Raw genomic sequence first — 18425 nt, forward strand, 5'->3', positions numbered from 1 at the left:
CTAGGGGTACACTGGAGTATTACAGGGGGTACGTGAGATTTTGTTTTTAATGTTTAATTTAAAAAAAATATCATGCATAATTCCTAAAATAATTAGCCTGTGCTATCATAAGTTAAGTAAAAAATGTAAATGTAAGTTTGATAAAGCACATTTTATATTCATATTATGTTATTTCCCTGCAGGTCTCCCCGAAGGTGTCAAGTGTGTTTGTGGTTGAAATCCATTAACATTCCATTACATTTGTTCACTATGACCAGGAAGACAAGACAATATTCCGGAAAATGGATGGATAGCAGTGATACAGCTGAACACAAAGAGAAAGAAGAGAAAAAGAAGCAAAAACAGTATCAGGTTGTTGTTTGAGACACTGATGGGCGCTGGGCTGCATCTCTTTACAAAAGCTTTTTTTTTTTTTTTCTTCCTTTTTGTTGCACTTGGCTGAAAAACTATTTCAAAGGGGGCACACTATTGAAAACGGTTTGAGAACCGCTGCGTTAAAGTAAGCTGCAGCAACCGTTCGAGCTGTCATCGCCTTTTTTTTTTTTTCTGTTTTGCGTTGCTTTTCCAAAGGGACTTGAACGCAGCATCGCCGCTGGGAAGCACCAGCTGGGAGGTCCACGAGCAGCCGGCCAGCGGTGCACAGAGCCGGGTGGGAAGGACCCTTAAGAGCCCAGTAGAGCACTCATGGGTGATGATGATCACGGGCTCTCGGTGTTAGTAGCCGTGTGTGTAGGAGTGTGTATCGTAGCGGAGGAGGAGAGGGAGCGAGGAGAGCTGAACCGTGGAGAAAATGAGCCAGGGTGAAGGGGAATAGGGGAGCTGTCAATCTGGCCTTGATCCGGGCTCTCACACCACTAACTCCCAGGCCTCCCACCACTCTGAGCACCCCTGGGCCCTCTTAATCACCACATGGAGGCACATTACTGATCTTCACGTCTTCCTTTTAAGAGCAGTTCATTCCCTCTTTTCCCTCTTTTCTCTCCTCGCTTTCATCTCCCTTATCAGCCCGGCCCTCCGTCTCTCTCTCTCTCTCCCACCCGACCTCGCTCGCTCGCTCTCTCTCTCTCTCATCTCGGAGTGCTAACAAAAAAGTAACGTCAAACCAGTCAAGGCGGGCGTGCATGCATGTGTGTGTGTGTGTGTGTGTGTCCGCCACATAACGAGAGGGAGTTATTTGTATTTGCGAGTGAATACCCGACACAGTGGAGAAGAAACAAGCATGTTTTGGAGGAGAGTCGCTTTTGATAATCTTGGAGGGTAATGAAAAAGAGCATTAGCGAAAAGTCTCCGAGGGGCTAATCAGCCCAAAGCCCCCACAGCACCGGTTCCACAGAAGCCACTGACCGCTTTCTTGGCTTCATTCAAAAGCAAATGGATTGGGAAAAAAAAAAAAAAAAAAAAAGGAGGGTTTGTACTGCTGGAGTCTGAACAAATGAGGAAGAAAAAGAGAACAAGGAAATGTTGACTTTATCGTGGAGCGCAGACTTTCCTCGCACCTCTCACATCTGACTCTGATGTTGGCGAGAGTGAAAATACTTTGTACTTTCATTTCGCCGCTAAAGAAGCAATAACATAAAGCAACTGTGCAAGATAAACATTAGCCCGAGGGCTGTTCTTTACATATTCAGGATAATTTTTTTTTTTTTTTTTTTTTTTTTTTTTTTTTATTCATATCAGAACAATCTGTCTTTTGGAAATTGTTTTCAAAAAGCAATCATTAGGTGCTCCTCTCCCAAGGCTCTTATTAAATGACATGAAATGGCAGAATTTAATGAGTACAAGAGGGGGGGAAATTTTCAGACATTCGCAATCGCTGCAAATATGGCTTTTCACAGAGCAGCGTTGCCATTACCAGATATTAGCGTCCAATATTAGGTGTTGTGGAGTATTTCCCAGGAAGCCCAGGGCAGAGCGAGCACCATTTTGACTTGCTTCCTCTCATCTCACCATATTGGCGATTGTTACAGCGTGTGGACTTTCGCCGGATCCCATTACAGCCAACATGCTTTAAAGCCATTTTGATTTGAACAAGAACCCAATCCCTTTACTTTCATCCCGTCAACGACACACACACACACACATACACACACCAAAGCGGCGGATATGTCGTTTCCCAGCGAAGCCTCATGTGATGCGATTTGTGAAGAGGCTCCCCGCTGACCGCCGCGCAAAAGAAGGGCGACGTTTTGACAGGGAAGGCGGCGCGCACAGAGAAAGCCGGCACAATGAACCACCGGCGGCTCCGGTCTTCATCGTTCTCAGAAACATTTCACCAAACAATGACTGCATTTGCATATATTTCCAAACTTGTTAAACGTTATTTGCATTGCATTAAGAGTGACTGAACATGCATCTATGGCCTCCTGTGGACCCATAAAAGAGAAAATGCACACCTTTTTGCCGACCTTATACGCTGCAACCTCTCACATACCGCTTTTATCATGATTTCAAACACCTCGCATTGTCATATACTGCATAAATATTGACAGAGTGGACACCTCAAGGTTTCCAAGATGCCAAACGTGCTGCTGAATTCAAGGGAAATGTGTCTAAAATGATGCACAAGATGTGCAGATCTTTTCTGTTTGATGTGATTCTGCAACAGCAACATGTTGGATTTGAATATTTCACTCATTAATAGTGTGACGGAGCTTCACTGAAGCTGCAGCCAGCACAGACACAATATAAATGGAACATTGTTGTACAAAATGGGGGGGGCGGCTTCTAACTTTGAAGCTACTTAAGTGTGAAATTTAATGGAAAATCACAGTTTAAGGTTTAACAGGTCCTCCTGTTACTCATGCCACTGCTGCTATTTTGCACAACCTATCAATGCTGCATTTCCAGACTCTCTTTTTTTTATATATATATATATATATATATATATATATATATATATATATATATATATAATTATCAGCTGAGCATGATTATACATGCCTCATTTACTCTATTCATATCTGTATTCTGTATTCCCTTGCTGTATCCTATTACAATTTGGAGAATAAAGCAATACAACAGTGGATATTTTGAGTTAAAAAAAAAATGGGAGGAGAATGAGATGAGATAAGATGAAAGTTTAATAATCCTTGTGGGGAAATTGGGTCACTGCAGCAGCAATGTAGTAAAAAAGAAAAAAAACTGAATATAAATAGGAATAGAGCACTTGGGGAAGATTTAAACGTAATGCGATCCCCAAATCCATGGTGTCCAGGAAAATAATATCTGTGTATGACATAAGTGACATAACGATGGCAATATGTATGCAAACTATAACAAACGAGAGAGAATATGAGAATTTGATTTACAGCATATATTGATTTTGTGCAAAATGTGCATCGTATTTGCATAAACGTTAGGGTCCTGCATGAGCGCACCTCACTGAATGCATCACATTTACACATGTAGGCATACAGGAGTGCAGATTTGCACCCGTGCATGATGGGCCGCTCGCTTTGTCAAAACCAGCAGACGGAGAGACAATGTGCGCGGAAAAAAATGACAACCCGCCACGAAAACGTTGTGTGTATTTTCACACATGCGCCTTGGAGGACGAGCAGCGAGAGAGAGAACGACAAGGTGAGCTTGATTTATCATCTACACTGGTGATAAACACTACCCAAGGCCATCTCTCTCTCTCTCTCTCACACACACACACACACACACACTCACAGAGAAAGAGTGTCAAGGTATGACAGAATGGTGAGACACTCGAGAGAGCTGTGGCAGGCAGACTCAAGTGAGCTTGAGAGACGCGACACTTAAGTGAGAAACAGGAAATAGGAGACGGGGGGGGAAGAGTGGGGAAAGAAACAGACACAGCCATGCCGCTTTCATGTCACGTGGGAATAACCGTCAGAAAGACTTGATGGTTAAAAACAACAACTTGGAAGTGTTTTGAGTTCGTCTCAGCCAGTCGAGACGCGGTGATTGAAGTTTCCTTTCGACTTCCTGCCGCTCCTGATCAGTTTCTCCGCAACTTCCACTTTAGCGAGAGCTACATCTGACTCCGCGTCTCGGCTCATATCTGCCGTTGTTCCCTGAATGCAGCATCACTGTCTGTCTTTGCTTTTCCAAAAAAAAAAAAAACAACAAAAAAAAAAACAACAAAAAAAAAAAACGTCACATACAGTATTTCCTGAGAGCGCCCCTAGTGGAGGAGAGCCGCCTCTGCCTCCTCCTCTTCATCATCACAGCATTCTCCTCAGTCACAAGTGGTAATTAGTTGTACGTGAAGTGGAGGGGGGGGGAGAAAAAACAACACCCACATGAAGATGCAGGTGTTTGCTTCTCGGGGTTATTTGCATTTGCATGGCTGTCATTTCGGCTGAGATTCGCCGCGGCAGCCGCCACCCCGCATCACCGCGGCAGAGGATGGAGGGATGGAGGAACGGCCCCCCCCTCTGCGTCTCTAAAATGCCTCTAATTACCTCCACTTACCCCCCACAAACCTCTAAAAGCCAAGCGAAGCCCTCCTCTCCCCACACCCCCTGCAGCGCGAGAATTAGCCCGCTCCACCCTCTTCCATCTCCGCCGTCAACCGCCGAATCCCAGCGACCCCTCCGCCCCCCTCTCCCACCCCACCTCCGGCTTTCGTCAACCGTGCATCTCATCAGAACGGAAATGAGGGTGGAAATTATGGGAAAAGGAGCGGAGCGGGGACGAGTGCCTGTAGACGTCGGGGAAGGGGGGGGGGGGGGGGGGGGGGGGTGATGAAATCTCAGATGTTTTTCGCGCAACGGCGTGTCACGTCTTTGTGCACAAAAGGTAATTTAGTCTGAATGGAGCAGCAGGCGCCGAGGTTTCGGGAGTACACAATTTCACCAGGTAGGGCCTCGGAGGACGCGGCGGGGCTTTTTGATGTGCTCTGCTCTGACATTTGCGGGGAGCAATTTGAAAAAGCAGCACTCAATCAAATGCGCAGACAGATGGACACACACACACGCACGCGCGCACAAAAGCATACACGTCCTAAAGTGTGGAAATGCATGTTAAATAGCGAGAGCGCACACTGCGACGTTGCTTACATGCGCGCATCTCGGCCCAGACAAGAGTATGCACACATTTAAATCTTCTCGCAGCGCTGTGAAAATACCCAGCAGCAAACACACAAGCCCAGGAATCCCTTAAGGCCTGATATATACAGCGAGCTCATGAGGCTCCGGGACGGCAGCACACCGTCTTAGTTCCATACACTGATCCAGGCTGATAATGGCAGGTAAATGGTGTAACGTGTCACACCTATGCACAAAGTGGGCTGTTGGTTTGATACGGCTTCAGATGATTTCTAAGATGAAGCTACCACATTTGGGGCACGTCAGCCTTGCAGTTATTGTGACATTTCATAACCAGAGTGATCGCTGCACAGAAGCAAAGTGTGAAAGCGAAGTCTCTGTCACTTAAAGGAGCCCTAATGGAAATGATCCGAGTCGAGTCGAGGCAGGTTAACGCCACTCGCCGTACATTCATTATAGTAGGAATTTCATAAATGTCCATTTTGCGATCCCCTATCTCCGATTGATTTCTGCAGCATTAATTCCACATACAGTCAGCGCCTGAAAGCTTTTAGATTTGCTGTTTTAAACACCCAATGACTGCTGACGCCTTCTTCTGTCTGTTTGCTTAGTCATGCTGCATTCAGGATCAGAATCAGAAATACTTTATTGATCCCCGAGGGGGATCCGGGCTCATCTTCACCGTAAGGTAATATCCGTCTCTGAGTTTTTAATCTTGCTGATATTTACTGTGTTTTCTATTTTCTTTACTTGTTTTTTACCTGCACTGCAAAAACGCAAAATCTTACTAAGATTATTTGTCTTATTTCAAGTCAAAATATCTCATTACACTTAAAATAAGACATGATCACCTCAGGAGTAAATTGTTTTTAGACAATTTTCACTTGTTTCAAGTGAAAATTCACTTGAAACAAGTGAAAATTTGCTTGTTTCATTGGCAAAATTTGCCAGTGGAAAAAGTGAAAATTCACTTGAAATAAGTGAAAATTAGCTAGAAACAAGAAACAAATTTTGCCAATGAAACAAGCAAATTTTCACTTGTTTCAAGCAAATTTTCACTTGAAACAAGAGACAATTGTCTAAAAACAAGTTACTTCTGAGGTGATCATGTCTTATTTTAAGTGTAATGAGATATTTTGACTAGAAATAAGACATTTTTGACTTGAAATAAGACAAATAATCTTGGTAAGATTTTGAGTTTTTGCAGTGTGTAGCACCTTGAGATTCTCGAATGAAAAGTGCTTTACAAATAAAATCTATTATTATTATTATTATTATTATTATTATTATTATTATTATCATTATAAAAAGCCTAGCTTTAGCCAGCAAGCGTCGGTTTTTCACTGTTCTATTAAAACAACCACAGTGCAAAACAAAGCATTTGGGGAGGAAATATAATGTCGCACATTGGGGGTAGGTGGGTGGAGCCTCTCAGCATGCCTTTGGGCAACAGACATTTCCTTTGCCCAATTGTTTGGGTCATTTTCTCCATTTAGTTGCATTATAAGTGTATTGCTTATCATTTAGTCTTTCTGTTATTAAGTTTAATGACAGCTTTGCATCTGTGCACTGTCCTTGTCTTTTTCAAAGGGGTACGTCCATCTGCTGGTTGGTTGCCAGTTGGTGACTTCCTGGTTCATGCCGTTTCAGAATAAAAGGCTGTATTGCTACACTATCAAACGTGACTTCATGGTTGAAATTTGTAACTGTGGCTACGAATTTCAACCAGAACCCTGATTCACCGACTTGATTATACAATGTGCCGTGGCGTTCCTGTCCATTTCCTGCTGGGAAACTGGAATATTAAGACAAACCCGACACCACGTGAGCAGAAAGAGCCGACATGGCTGCTCAGACAGAGAAACAAATGCGGGCCGACAGAAACTCCAAGGAAAGACACACTGCTCGACTGGCAGGTGATCTCTGCAATGAGAGCTCAACACCAAGGATGGAGACACACAACCCCCCCTCCCAAAAAAACCAAGATCAGAAGGATTACCACATTAAGAGGTGTACATCTTCATAAATATAACTGGGCAGCGTGCCGGGGAGAGATGTTCAGAGCTGAGTGGTTACTGCCTAACAATCGCCAGTCCAATTACGGAAGCCCGGCATGCTTTGTACCGCCAAACAATAAAGCGAAGCGCCAGCATAAAAGTGGCTTAACTGAAGCGTTTGTCTCCGCCAGACAGGTTGACATTAGCAGAGGGAGATCGAGTCTCAGGCAGCTGAAGATTTGAAAAACAAACGACAGCTAGAATCTCCGACTGCCGTTGGATGTTGCCTCTCCCTTCAGCGTAGCCATCTGTGCCTATCTTAAAAATCCACGCTCCCCTGCACAATGGAGTTTCTCTTTCATAAGTTAGGCCTTCACTTTGAAAAAAAAAAAAAAAAAGGCGGACTAATATGACACTTTGTTTGCCGAAGCAATCCAGACAGCCTCTGTCTGCGGAATAGATTGCAGAATCTCCGGATCCAGCTGAGGGAAGCCAAGCTCCAGTCCTTCGCTATCTCACATCTGAGGCCATTAGCCGCCGCCGACAAAAAAATCGGTAGCAGCTCCTTTCAAATCCCCGCGGTTCATGAAATATTCACCTGTTACCATCGGCGAGGTGGCTGGTGGCTGAGGGGTTATTTCAGGGCAGGGGCAGAGAGATCCTCCCCGGGGGCCCACGGGTGCACAAAGTCACACGGCCTCAATTAATCTCTGTCGGCACTTGGACAACGTGACCTATACCTGTCCCTCTTCACCGCAGAGTTTAATGGGAGGAGGTGGCTTGGAGTCGGCCGCCATCATCCACTCGATTTATGGATATCCTATGGGGGCTGCTGTGCTGAGCCTAAGGGTGGAGGCAGGTATTGATTTAACATTCACAAATACAAGCATTTATTCAGCCATTCACAGACTTAGTGTACAGGTCTATCACTCCTCTGCCTGCGTGCAGAGGCCTCTGCCAGCGTGGATCAAAGAGAGGGCTGCAAAAAAAAAAAAAAAAAAAAAAAAATCATTTAATATCCTAATAACTCTCTCACTCTCGCTTGCACAGAACACGCATGTGCACACCCCAAGCATTAGGCTGATCCGCCGCGCAGCACTAGCCCCCCCCTCCACACACACACACACACACTCACACACACACACACACACTCACACACACATGAACAGTCTGCCATAACCACACCACCACCACCACCACCTTCATCAATATATATATATATATATATTTGTGTGTGTGTGTGTGTGTGTGTGTGTATATATATATGTATATATATGTGTGTATATGTATATGTATGTATGTATGTATATATATATGTATATGTATGTGTGTGTGTATGTGTATGTATATATGTATATATATATATGTATGGGTGTGTATATGTATGTGTATGTTTGTGTATGTGTGTATATATATATATATATATATATATATATATATATATATATATATATGTCTACAGATGTATGTATGTGTGTATGTGTGTATGTGTATATATATATATATATGTACATTGTTTTTATTTTATTTTATACCTCTTTGTGATCTTTTATCGATGGTTTTATATGGTGCATATAGCAAATACAATTTCGTTGGAACTACTTGTAGTGCAATGACAATAAAGGCTATTCTATTCTATTCTATTCTATTCTATTCTATTAAAGAGCCCCGCTAAGCAGCGAGAAGAACACGAATCAACAAGATCAAGGAACGAGGTCAATGAATTAAGTGCCGCCCCTGTCATGCCTGCATTGTCTAATGCTGTCTGAAGACACTCGGCTTAGGATCGGCCTGCGTGAAAACAACACAGCGGGGGACACCTCCATCCTCCATCTCATCCCCCACCCCCCGCCCACACACTTTCTCTCACACACACATGCACACAGACACATACAAAGCTCTCACAGCCCATCAGCACACACAGCGTCGATTTCCTGTAGTGAAGTAATGAATGTTTTCTCATGCCTCGTGGAAAAGGCATGTCTGTTATCTAACGCTGCCCACATGAGGACCCCTGGGACCTCGCCGGAAACTTTGTGAAGGAGAAACAGAGGACATTTTGGGGCCGTAATGATGTGTCCCGGTGTTTTTTTTTTCAAATGGAAATACAATGCACGGTAGAATTACATCATGTGTCACCTGAAGAAAGCCTCGGACATGATCACTTCCCGCTAATGGCCTGCCTGTAGAAAAGGCCACAAGGCAGGCAGCGTAACGATGGCACACACACACCAAAAAAAAAAAAAAAAAGAAAGAGAAAAAACAAGCAGCACAACACACAAAGCGCCTCACTCAAAATGTCTGTGGACTGCATCATTATCTCTCTCTCTCTCTCTCGCTGCCTGGCTTGAGGTTGCACCTACTGTCTGCGGTTGCACCGACGGTGCCATGCCAACCCGCGGAGGGCGAGCCTCACGACCACGCCGCGCTGCCTGACACTTCGCCTTGTGTTAGCGTCACGGCGAGAGGCCGAGGCGCTCACAAGGCCAAGGTCTATACGCAGCGTCCCGGCATAACGTTCCTGCGTGCGGGTACACGTCTTCTTCTGCTCATGCATCCGCTTGTTTGTCGGTGCATGAGTGTGTATTAGGGCGAGAGACAGGGGAGAGGGCGAGAGAGAGATGCCGAGACGTGCAGGTTTTATAAAACAGTGGATTCTCCTTGTGTGTGTGCATGTGTGTGTGTGTGTGTGTGTGTTTTCTAATCCACTTACGTTTGCACCCTTAGGCTATCGGAGAGTAAAGTTCCAGAAGGGAGCACTGCATTAGGCTAACCTGCCAGCTAATGCTTTATTCAGAGAGCAAGCCCCGCCACAACAAAATGAATCAGTCGCTCCCCCACAGAGATGAAACACACAAATACATGTGGTCCAAACACACGGCTCTAACTGGGATTGTTCTCCCTTTTCAAAATCTTACAATCTGCAGGTTCTGTGGGAGGCGAATTCAGCTTGAAGGCCGTCCAGTGGTGGTGTCACCTCCAAAGCCGGAGACAGCGCAGGATTGTCGGAGCCGGAGGGCAAATTAAGTGGCGGCTAACCGCTCCATCTGGCCGCGTGCCCCCCGAGGGTCACCGAGATCCGAGGAGCTGTGCGTTGTGCAAAGCCTCCCAGAAACGATTCACCCTTGCCACCGGGCCTCGGAGGTGATTTATGACACTTCCTCACTCCAGCGACACCGGCCGTGCAGCCCATCTGAAGACAGACAGTGTCTTTGTCTGGCCTGATTAGGGGGGGAATAATTCATCGCCGACTCAACGGACACGGATGTCACCTCTGAGAGCGGCCCGATCTCAGCGTTCGACGTTTGGCGGAGTCTTTGTCGGTAGCCTGCGGCCATGCCGGCAGACCTTTTTCTGTGTTTGTGTTTGTGTGTGTTTGCTTGCGAGGCAAATCTTGTCACGTCGACTAAGCCAGACTGGCAACGCCTTTCAGAAGCACATCCCCGGAAAGCCGAGTTGAGAAACGAAGGTCAGCGCTCCGTGCTGGAGGCTGTTGCTGCGGTGTAGGGAGCCTGATCTCTGTTTGGGTACCCACATGGGGTTGGTACAGGTCAAAGATCACCGTGCATTGGACAGAAAGGAGTAGAGCCTCCTGAATTATGCAGGTATATCTGACATTAGGATCTATTAGTATGGAAATGGCATGTTTCTTGCCTGCCAAACGTGGTCACTGAGAAATCTGTGCCTCCACTGGATCCGTCTGGAGGTCACAAGGTCCTCTGAGCACAAGTCCACGGAGAAATCTCAGGTATTTGCCCCAGGTGAACATTATCAGATCCACCTGTCACTGCTGAATGGTAGTGAGGCATTGGACACATAAAGCTAAGAAGAGCTCAGACCAGCGATAGGGATATAAAGCTCGCTTCAACCCTCGGGCTAGATTCTCTAGTAGGGCTAAAGTGGATTTCTGAGGAGAATTAGGGACTCTTAATCTCCTTTGTCACTGTTCCACAGAACTCAGCCAGGAGACAAAGACTCGAGTTCGGCGAGAAAAAGGAGCTGATTTTCCACATTAAATTCAATAATGACACTGCACGGTTTAATTATTTTGCACCCTAAATAACGAGAAAATGAGCTACTGTCAAAGCCGGCGAAGCCTTGATGGGAAGCGGCACATGAGGGAGAGCGTCCTAACCGTCCCGCAGTCCTATAAAAACGTCCGTTTGATTGAAGTCGACAGCTCAGCCGCTGATTCTTTAATCTAACATTTAGAAAACATGGCCAGCGGTTCCTGCCGCAAGGATGGCGGCGTCCTAACCCGCATCAGGCTTTCCATGTGGGTGTAGGTGGCATTCGTAAGCGCACTCACAATCTCTTACACTGCAAAAAGTCAAAATCTTACCAAGATTATTTGTCTTATTTCAAGTCAAAATGTCTTATTTCTAGTCAAAATATCTCATTCCACTTAAAATAAGACATGATCACCTCAGAAATAACTTGTTTTTAGACAATTTTCACCTGTTTCAAGTGAAAATTTACTTGAAACAAGTGAAAATTTGCTGGAAACAAGAAACAAATTCTGCCAATGGAACAAGCAAATTTTTACTTGTTCATTTGTTTCACAAGAAAAAATTTGCTTGTTCCATTGGCAGAATTTGTTTCTTGTTTCAAGCAAATTTTCACTTGAAACAAGTGAAAATTGTCTAAAAACAAGTTACTTCTGAGGTGATCATGTCTTATTTTAAGTGTAATGAGATATTTTGACTCGAAATAAGACATTTTGACTTGAAATAAGACAAATAATCTTGGTAAGATTTTGACTTTTTGCAGTGTAGCGCAGGTTTTTGCAAGGCACTGTGTCTCAGCATTGATTAGCATGGAGCGCTAGGCGGGCGTCTTGGAGACTAACCTAGCCGCGGCCCATGGGGAATGAATGGATGCGAGCTCCGGTAATCCCGGATCATCCAAGCCTGATTGAGGTAAGAGCCAGCCGCGTCTCTGTGCATCGCCCGGCCTGTTTAGCTACCCGGGCGCATTAATGCCAGTCATGCATGGGAAACAATCGGGGCCCGCGGACCTAATCCTCACCCCAAACTGTGTAAATAACTCAGCATCGCTCGGAGGGGGGTTATGACGGTAAAGTCACATACGGAGTGTGGAAGATACAATTTTGGCATTCATCTCTCCGTGCGGTTGGCTAATGGAGCTTTCCGCGTTGCAGCGAAAGCCACTGGAAGACACTCCGAGTGCGTCAGCGGGGTGGCTTCTCCGAAATGATCCGATTACGATGCAAACGGCGGAGTAGGTATATATGTTTGCGTGTGCGTGTGTACACATATCACTCGGGGTGTGTGCACATGTTTGTGTGCTTTTTTTTCCCACTCTGTCAGCACTCCGCTTTGACAGAGAGCTGTAAGTGAAAGGACAGGCAATATTACTGGCTGTTTGTTTGGCGCGTTTCCCCCTGTCGCTCTGTCACTCTGGCTCAGCATCAGAGCCTCTGACTGAGACGCTCTGACGGCTCCTCTGTCACATCAGCAGCACAGCAGGAAGGCTGACTGATGGCCAGGACAGGCAAGAGGTGCAGGCTGGTGGGCAGATAGCAGCACACAGCAGAAGAGTGGGTTGTTGCTTTTTTTTTTTTTTGATGTGTTTGCTTGTGTGTGTGTGCATTAGTGAGGGAAAAGGGGGCAGAGTTGTAAAATAGAAATACTTCATTACTATGCTAAAGTATTTTTTCTGCATTTTTGCGCTGTATTTTCAGAATGAAATGTGTCCTTTTTTCCCCAGGGGGGTGGCATGTGAGGGAGGAAGAAAGAGGGAGGATGCCTTCAACTGGTCCTGTTTGTAGTTCTGAGGCTCCACGCTGCTTGGATCTATCAGCCAGCTCGGTCCAGCCGTGCACCGCCCCCCTCCCCTCCGACGCGGGCCAAGGTTGGGGTGGAAGGTGGTCGACCAGGCCCACCGCCACCGATCGATACGTCCAAACACACTTCTAATGAGCAGCCGAACCTCCGTGGAGGCCCGCCAGCCGAGGGCTTCGTGCGGGGAATCGGCTCTGCTACCGAGTTAACTGTGGCTTCATGTGTTATTCATACCGCTGGGCCACTCGCACTGCAGGGTTGCCAGTTGTTTCTTTCTTTCTTTTTTTTTTTTTATCTGGGGAAAAAGAACGTGTAGCAATTGCAAAATTTTGCAGGGCTCACTGTATACATTAGGCCTTAAAGGTGCACTGTTTCGTCGGATTGCTGTCAGCCTCTAGTGGTGATCAGCTGGAACTGCAGCAACATCGCCAAAAGGAACCAATAAAGACCCGTTTTCACAAAAGAGAGGAGTAAGCTAGCTAATTAAAAACCTTCTTCGACCCAGAAACTCTATTTTTTTATTTCACCCTATGAAAAGTCACTACATATGTTTTTTTTTTTTTATTATTATTTTTAATAATTTGAGAGACTTTTTTTGGAGAATTTTTTGTTTTTGATTATTTTTTTTTTCTCAACACCTTTTTTTCCCCATGTTTTTGAGAGAAATCAAGTGACTTTTGCACAGGTTTCAAAGGGTTAAATGCATGTGAAAGACGCCTTTCACAAGCATTAAAACACAAGAAATCTGACTCTGATCCAACATCAACAATCTGCCATTTAAATATGTCATTTTTATAATAATAGATATAAATTTACTTTTTATAGTTTTTATAGTTGTGCTGCTATTTTTTCCAGTAATTTTCTTGCAGTATCTGTTTATTTTTTTTCTTTTACTTATGTTCCAGCAATAGTTTGCTAATTGCTTTTTTTTTTCTTTTTTCTTTTTTTTTTTTTTGTCTAGAGACTGACTTCAGCTGAAATGTGTTTTGTTTCACCGTCCTCCAAAATACCAAAGAATGGGGACTTTTTGTCCCAAGCCACAAAGTGACTTTGAAAGCCAGAAATCTGTGCACCTGCTGAAGTAATCCTTGAGTTATTGGTATTGATCAACAACCCTATCAACCCCAGCAGATATATTATGGCCACGTAGTGCTAGAGGCCAGCGAAAATCTTACTTATTGCCCATTTAATGCATCCTTGTGATTTCTGCACAGAGGTCTTTTTGAAATAAATGGTGCGCATGAAACTTAATCTATAAACGTTATTAATCCATAGACCGACAGCACACTTTGAGAGAACCCAGCAGTTGTTTACATTCGAGTTTACCGCATTATCATTTAAATTTTTTACTACTTATTTTTTCATTCTATTTGTGTTTGTATTTTATTTGTCTGGCTTTTTCCTGCTGAGCCCTATTACTTTCAGCGCTGCAACAACCTAATTTCCCCGAGGGGATCATTAAAGTTTCATTTTATCCTATCAAATTTGATATAGAGACAGTCAGCATACACAAGAAAGAGAGAGGTGTGCTGGGGCACGTGTGCTCTAATACCCTGTCCGTGCATTCTTTCTATAGAGGGAAGACTGCTGTCCGTCATTTTGTTTGGAGTGAGGTTTCCATGAGAAACGCGAGAGGTGCATGCATCACGGCGGTCGCATAAACACACACAGATACAGGCACGTACACCCACTCTCCCACCCACACAAGTATACTCTAAGACTCATCTAAGAAGACAGGGAGAGACTAAGCCCTGAGGATAATGGGCAGACAGCACTGTGTGTCTTCTTTCATTTCGGCGGTAAGGGGAGAAATGAGAGTTAAGACACTCGGGAGACACATTCTTCAAGTAGACAGATCGCTTCTACAAATATACCCGGTCCCCCGTGGAGGAGAAAATTCCTCAGAGAGGGGAAGCTTCTCTCAAGATATTCAGTCGAATTTACTAGAACATCACAAGGAGACAGTGGCGAGGAGGGGGGGGGGACACAACCACCACCCATATACCTGCCTTTACTTTCGAGTGTTGACCAGAATAAACTCACGTTGTGCCTCAAAAGCAACAGGCAGCGTTCAAAACTGCGGTATCCTGGGATCTCTCCCAGCATGGGCAGCCTACTTAGCGGTGAAACACATAACTCCAGACCCTTGAGAATGATTATAATTAGAGCCTATTGTATGTGAGTCATTGAGAAAGAGGGTAATTTATTTGCGAGAGCGATGATATGCCAACTATCGGCCGGCAACACACAGTTTCTCTTCTTCGTCTTCACGCTCCTTTTTAATAAAAACACTGATCATCTGTTTGTTAATGATGCTTCAGTGGCGGCTTGTGTGATTTTTAAGCGAAAGCTGCTGCTAGACACTAACTACCATCAATTTTCACATTTTTCACTCACTACTCAAAAAGTGAAGTCTAGGATCTACTAGAACAACGCTGTAATTATCGTCCTTTTCAGCGATGGTCTGGAACTCGGCAATCAGCTTCAGGTTACGAGAAAACATTGCATTCATAGATTGCATAATATCGTATTCTGCGGCATAGTCTGTGTCCCGACTGCTCCGACTAATTACTCTTAGGTCTTTGCAATCAAGCCTGTTTGTCCTGCGTCACAGGCTGGAGTAAAATCAAGCCCACAGCGCAGGAGGAAGCCATTCTGGCATAATCTGCAGAGTAAGGTTAAAGAGTGGAGTTGAAGTTAGTCAGGTGAGAAACAGTTGTGAAAAACAGCCTCATGATCTGCTTCGGCAGGCAGTCCTTGTGTTATTGCACCGGTCAGGTGAAGCCGACCACAAACTGTGAAGTGGACCAAAGACTCTGGACTGAGATCAGGTCATATCAGCAGACCCAGGAGAAGGAGATGGCATCCCTTTGCTACGGCGTGGAAGTGTTGATGTGTTGAAGTCGGCCACAACTACGATGGAGATCAATTTCTGTCATTAGAAGGTCACTTTAAAGAGGGAGTATGTTTATATTTTTGGCAATTTTATATGATCTGAATAAACTATTGAGGCATTTAAATGAAATAAATATGAGCCAATAATTTTGGTAACATCTTCTCCAGGATCCCTCTTGCATCAAGAATCTACCGCGCCATTTTGGAGACAATCATTGATTATTAATGAGCCACTGGCTGCTGATTGGCTGGTAGCATCGGTGGCCCCGCCCTCCTCCCTGGCATTAACAACTGCTGCTACAAATCTACATGACTGGTTCATTTTTGATGAGGCCAAATTGTGACAAAACACCTGAGGTCGATTCTGATTGGCTCATTTTCCATCATGTGGTGACATCATTTCCTGCAGAGGAGCTCATGAAATAGCAAGGAGTACCATCGTCATCATCAAACATTTTTTTGTTTGTTTTTTATGAATAGTGGTGTTTGTGTTAGTGTATGAACAGACTGCCTACATCAGTGGATTCTTTAAACAAAGCCTGGGGAAAAAAATCATGAGCCATAGCTATGTTTTTTGTTTGTCTTTTTCCATATGTTCAATAAATCTAATATGACATGAGCACGGCATTAACCTGGTTGCCATGCCGACCAGTGTGTTTGTCCCCTCCTCGGCCAGAGCGGACATGCCAGTCTCCAAAGTGTAAATCCTGCCATGCATTAGCTTACATGCAGGGGTGGACTGATATGGGTTTTTGAAGGCCATCATTCATATCTTATTGACTAAATCTGCCAGCAGCTGATATTTTGAGCCAATATTCAAGATCGAAATTTGCCCAGCTTTATCAGAGAAGTAGCCAGTGTTATTCTGAGTGGAAAAGCCTCTGAAACAGCATCTACCCCACGAGGCTCTTTGTTCTGAGGATGACAGAACTTAAGAGTCGATATCTTACATTTGTAACTCTAACTTCATGTTTAAGGAATGATTTTTGCTTCCTTATCATGCTATTCTGCAGGATAGGTTTGCAATCAAAAAATAAATTGGAGTGCAACGCTATTGGCACTGCAATCCAAAATGTTTTCAAAATTTGGGATTCAAATGTGAATCAAAAACTTGTTTGCAAATCCAAAAGTTTTGCTTTTTCGCTTTTCCACACTCCCATCAAGAAGGTGGAGGTAATGCTGTTATAACTGTGGATGCTGCCAAGCTGTCACTCCGACTGAGACTGGCCAATAGAGATTCGCCTCAACAGCAAGCAAGACTTTTATTGACAAAAAAAAAAAAAAAAAAAAACTTTGCAAACAAATTTTTGGATTTGCAAATAAAATGTTTGGATTTGCAAACAAAAATTTTGATGTGCATTTTAATGACAAATTTATCTTAGTTGCAGTAAAACATTTGGTGATTGCAGTGTCGATAGTTTTCCCCTTAAATCTGTTTTGATTGCAAACCTCCGCTGTTTGATTGCACGATGCAGAAACCGAAACCACTCCATACTTGTTGCATCAGTCTATTCCCACCGAGACAGAGGATGAGATACCGGGTCCACAGATCATCTATCAAAACCGGAGCTGTGAATCTTCTCCGCGTTGACTCCAAGGTCACCCCGTACGGTGGTGAAAAACTCCCAACTCCAGGACACAGTCCCCGAGTCCGTCCATTCATCATCGGTAACCCCGGAGCAGGCCGGCAGACAGGCCCATTCAGCCGATGCCACGCGAAAGGCGCCGCTCGCCGCCGCATCGGGGTTTATATTTAAGGTGGACTTTTAGTGCGCCGTGCCACTTGGAGGGCGTTGCTTTGGCGCGGATGTCCCAGAAAACTAGCTGAGCTCATCCCCTAGTCACAAGAGGCATCGTTAACTGAACTCTCTTCTACAGACGGACACAGTTGCCGTGTACACACATACACATGCTGCTCTTTGTGTCCCACACCTGCTTTACAAAAATGAGGTGTCTCCCACGGGTGTTTCAAAGTTATGAAAGAAGGCCAGGGCCAGGAAAATAAATAGATTGCGCTCTCTCTCTCCCTCTTTCTCTCTAGCTCGCTCTCTGTAAGTGTGTGTGTAAAGATAATCAGCAGGGATGTTTTCACACGGGGAATAGTGGAGTTCCAGTTTCTAAGTATCAGGTGGGCCGGTTTGACTTTGCATCAGCCGAGCGCCGTCATAAAAAAAAAGACGTATCAAACGCGATCCCCGCGATGTCTTCACAAACGAGCGGCTCTCGCTGGGACGTAATGGCCTCTGAAAGCGGCCCCCGTGTCGCGGCGCACGTTAATGAGGGACGCCTGTCTCCTTTTGAGCGCCACTTCCCCGTCTCCCTCGCTTCCTCCGGCGTCTCACGCGCGCGGTCCCGCAGACGGAGCTCCGCCACGGGGACCATGCAGCTGCAGACAGTGGCTCCGCTGTGCTCAAACAGTGGACAACAGGCCCTCTATCCCTCACACAGTCGCTGATTAGCCCTCTCATCTTTCCCCTCCCCTCTTCCTCTCCTAATCTCCCCCTCTAACTTCCTCCACTCTTCCTCCCGTCTGCGGCCCGGCAACCGACGAGAGATTGTTACGGTGCTGGTGCAAACTTTCTGCTTTGTTATTTCTCCCTCCGTCTGGTACTTCTTCCATCATTGTGCTCTTTGTCCCCTTTAACTCTGTGACTCTCACCCTCTCTCTCTCTTCCCCTTTCAACATCTATCTCTCTCCGTCCATCCCTCCATCC

The sequence above is a fragment of the Myripristis murdjan genome, chromosome 11 (genome assembly GCF_902150065.1).
Source record: "Myripristis murdjan chromosome 11, fMyrMur1.1, whole genome shotgun sequence".
NCBI classification, from domain to species: Eukaryota; Metazoa; Chordata; class Actinopteri; order Holocentriformes; family Holocentridae; genus Myripristis; species Myripristis murdjan.